Source organism: Polistes canadensis, unplaced genomic scaffold, assembly GCF_001313835.1.
Source record: "Polistes canadensis isolate GaletaPanama2010 unplaced genomic scaffold, ASM131383v1 scaffold_725, whole genome shotgun sequence".
Taxonomy (NCBI): domain Eukaryota; kingdom Metazoa; phylum Arthropoda; class Insecta; order Hymenoptera; family Vespidae; genus Polistes; species Polistes canadensis.
The window spans coordinates 18,991-23,821 of NW_014570272.1; positions in this window are offsets into that span (position 1 = coordinate 18,991).

Here is a 4,831-nt window from a genome sequence, read left to right on the forward strand (position 1 = left end):
ATTTCTTACAATCTGCCGTAGCATGCTGACCAGAACATTTAACACACTGAAAATTGCGATTGCAATACTTTTAAGTGTGACCATACTTTTGACATCTCTTGCATTGAGCAATTTCCTTTTTCTTACTTAGTGATTCAAATTTGACTATTGTGTTATTCAGTTTGTTTATTTTGTAGACCATGTTGTTGTTAGGTTTTTGTTTAAGGWCAATAAAGAACATGGATAGTGGGTTGTGTGTTGCTCTGTGATAAATATTACTCATGTTTACAACTTCGTGACCCAGCTCCATTAGTTCGTCTTTCAGGTCGTTCAAATTAGCAGAGTGATGTACGTTACGTAACACAACTTCAAACAAACGTTCTTGTCTTAATTGAAATGTGTAAGAGCTAGATTTTAATGATTTTAAGGTTTTAGTAATTTTTCTGTAGGAGTCTGCATCTGCTAGTAATATACGAATTTGATTATTACTAATTTTATAGGTTTAATTATCTTTTTTAACTGCATTATTAAGGCATTTAGTTAAAGATTGGATGTCAAGGACGTCATCTATGTAAATTGGAGGAGGTAGTGGTATTTTCTGCACTTGTTCGTTTTGCGGCATATTGCAATCTGAGACTACACTTGAAGTTAAGACCGAGAATCTGTTATCGGTTTCCGGTACTCCATTACTTCGAGAAACATTGTTGTTATCATCATCTATTCTTGCTCTTTTATTGCTACAAGAAGCATGCTCACGCYTRTGAGTAGTAACCTTTTGCCATGWYRRAAATGTGGCAGATGTATGCATATCCCGGTCAAGGATATGCGAAAGGCTTATTGCTATTAGCCTGTGACCGATTTGTTAAATTGGAAAATTAAACAATCAGGTAACGAATTTATTCGTTATACGTACAATGTAAACAATAAAGTTATAAACACGCGAACCAACACTCTGAACGTCCGTACACTTCGAATGCTAAGACGCAACTACGCATGAAAACTTGAAAGAAATGGTTTTACAGCTTTTGTTTTACAGCATTTCTTTATGTATGTAAAAGTTTTAAACTACGGCTTAATTAAGAAAGTAGCAAAAATTTCTTTCTAAATATATTTAAAAATTTTTAGCGGCGGTTTAAATCTGCTACTAGAAACAAAACAGATTAAATGTAAGGTCTACTACAATCGAGTTTCGTTGAAAAAGAATTGAATTCTTTACTTAAAGTAACCTAAAAATGTTGTAATAGAAAGATTTTTTTCCGTTGTTTGGACTGCAGTTATTAAAATACAAATGTTATTTGCTTGATTTTATTAGACCTAAAACTTTCTATTTGTTAGTATACGCATTAAAACTTGAATTAAAACGTTTTATACCTTTTGTTATATAGCATTTCTTTATGTACCTGACAGTTTTTACCTACGATTAAATTTAAAAACTAGAGAAAATTTCTTTCTTAATATATTTAAAGATTTTTAATGACTGTAAAATGTGCTTTTAGTAACAAGACAGAATAGATGTCAGGTTGACTACAATCGAGTTTCGTTGAAAATGAATTAAATTCTTCACGTAAAGTAACAAAAAAATGTTGTAATAATATAATTTTTTTTCTTTTTTTAGACTGCAGTGATTAAAATATAAATGTTGTTTGTTTGATTTTATTGAACCTAAAACTTTCTATTTGTTACTATACACTTTTAAACTTGAATTAAAACGTTTTATAGCTTTTCTTATATAGCATTTCTTTATGTACCTGATAGTATTGAACTAGAGTTTAATTCAGAAAGTAGCAAAAACTTTTTTTTAAATATATTAAAATACTTATAGCGATGGCTAAAATGTGCTGCTAATAACAAGACAGAATAAATGTCAGGTTTACTACAATCAAATTTTGTTGAAAATGAAATGAATTCTTTACGTAAAGTAACTTAAAAATGTTGTAATAGAATGATTTTTTTCCTTTTTTTGGACTGCATTTGTTGAAATATAAGTGATATTTGCTGGATTTTATTGGACCTAAAACATTCTATTTGTTAGTATACGCTTTAAAACCTAAAATAAAACGTTTACAGCTTTTTTTATATAGCATTTCTTTATGTATCTGATAGTTTTGAACAACGGTTTAATTCAGAAAGTAGCAAAAATTTTTTTCTAAGTATATTTTAATATTTTTAGCGACGGTTAAAACGTGCTACTAAAAACAATACAGATTAAATTTCAGTTTTACTACAATCGAGTTTCGTCGAAAAAGAATTGAATTCTTAACGTAAAGTAACCAAAAATGTTGTAATAAAATGAATTTTTTCCTTTTCTTATACTGCAGTTGTTGAAATATAAATTTTATTTGCTGGTTTTTATTGAACGTAAGACTTTTTATTTGTTAGTATGCGCTTGAAAACTAGAAAGAAAACGTTCTAAAACTTTTGTTATATAGCATTTCTTTATGTATCTGATAGTTTTGAACTGCGGTTTAATTCAGAAAGTAGCAAAAATTTCTTTCTAAATATAATTAGATATTTTTAGATACGGCTAAAATGTGCTACTAAAAACAAAACAGATTACCTATAAGGCTTACTACAATCGAGTTTCGTTGAAAAAGAATTGAATTCTTCATGTTAAATACCAAAAAAATATTATAAAAAAATGATTTTTTTTTTTTAAGACTGCAGTTGTTGAAATATAAATGCTATTTGCTGGATGTTATTTAACGTTACACTTTTTATTTGTTAGTATACGCTTTAAAACTTGAATTAAAACGTTTTACAGCTTTTGTTATATAGCATTTTTTCATGTATCCGATAGTGTGAAACTACAGTTTAATTTAAAAAGTTGCAAAAATTTCTTTCTAAGTATATTTAAATATTTATAGCGACAGTTAAAACGTGCTACTAGAAACAAAACAGATTAAATGTCAGGTTTACTACAATCGAGTTTCTTGAAAAAAAGAATTGAATTCTTCACGTATAGTAACATTAAAATGTTGTAATAAAATGATTTTTTTCCTTTTTTTGGCCTGCAGTTGTTAAAATATAAATGTTTTTTGCTGGATTTTATTGAAAGTAGTACTATTTACTTATTAATATACACTTTAAAACTTGAAAGAAAATGTTTTTAAGCTTTTGTTTTTTAGCATTCCTTTATGTATCTGATAGTTTTAAACTACAGTTGATTTCAGAAAGTCGCAAAAATTTCTTTCTAACTATATTTAAACATTTTAAGCGACGGTTAAAATGTGCTACTAGAAACAATACAGAATGGATGTCAGGTTTATTACAATCGATTTTCGTAGAAAATGAATTGAGTTCTTCACGTAAAGTAACCACAAAATTTCGTGATAAGGTGATATTTCCCCTTTTTTTGGACTGCAGTTGTTGGAATATAAATGTTATTTACTGGATTTTAATAAACGTAACACATTCTATTTGTTATTATACGCTTTAAAATTTGAAAGAAAACGTTTTACAGCTTTTTTTATAAAGCATTTCTTTATGTATCTAATAGTATTGAACTACAATTTAATCGAGAAAGTAACAAAAATTTCTTTCTAAATATATTTAAACATTTTTCTCGACGGTTTAAATGTACTACTAGGTACAAGACAACTTAAATGTCAGGTTTACTACAATCGAGGTTTGTTAAAAAAGAATTAAAATCTTTACGTTAAGTAACCAAAAAATGTTGAAATAAAATGATGTTTTTTTTTTTTCGAACTGTAGTTGTTTCAGTATAAATGTTATTTGCTGGATTTTATCAAACGTAACATTTTTTATTTGTTAGTATACGCTTTAAAACTGGAAATAAAACGTTTTACAGCTTTAGTTTTACAGAATTTCTTCATGTATGTAATAGTTCTAAACTACTGTTTAATTCAGATAGTAGCAAAAATTTCTTTCTAAATATATTTAAACATTTCTGGCGACGGTTAAAATGTACTACTAGAAACAAAACATATTAAATGTCAGGTCTACTACAATCGAGTTTTGTTGAAAAAATTGGTATTCTTTACCTAAAGTAACTTGAAAATGCTGTAATAAAATGATTTTTTTCCTTTATTTGAACTGCAGTTGTGGAAATATAAATGTTATTTGCTGGATTTTATTGAACGTAACGTTTTCTATTTGTTAGTATACGCTTTAAAACTTGAAAGAAAACGTTTTACAGCTTTTGTTATATAGCATTTCTTTATGTGTCTAATAGTTTTGAACTACGGTTTAATTCAGAAAGTAGCCCAAAATTTCTTTTTATATATATTAAATCTTTTTTGTGAAGGTAAAAATTTGCTTTTAGGAACAAGACAGAATGGATTTAAGGTTGACTACAATCGAGTTTCGTTGAAAAAAATTTGAATTGTTCACGTTAAGTAATCAAAAAATTTTGTAATAGAATGATTTTTTTCGTTTCTTTAGACTGGAGTTGTAAAATTATAAATGTGATTTGCTGGATTTTATTGAGCGTAGTACTTTTTACTCATTCATATACGCTTTAAAACTTAAAAGAAAATGTTTTTAAGCTTTTGTTTTTTAGCATTCCTTTATGTATTTGATAGATTTAAACTACAGTTGATTTCAGAAAGTCGCAAAAATTTCTTTCAAAATATATTTAAACATTTTTAGCGACAGTTAAAATGTGCTACTAGAAACAATACATAATTGATGTCAGGTCTATTACAATCGATTTTCGTAAAAAATATATTGAGTTTTTCACGTAAAGTAACTACAAAATTTTGTGATAAAATGATTCTTTCCCTATTTTTTGACTGCATTTGATCAAATATAAATGTTATTTGCTGGATTTTATTAAACGTAACACTTTTTTTTTTTTATACGCTTTAAAACTTAAAAGAAAACGTTTTATAGC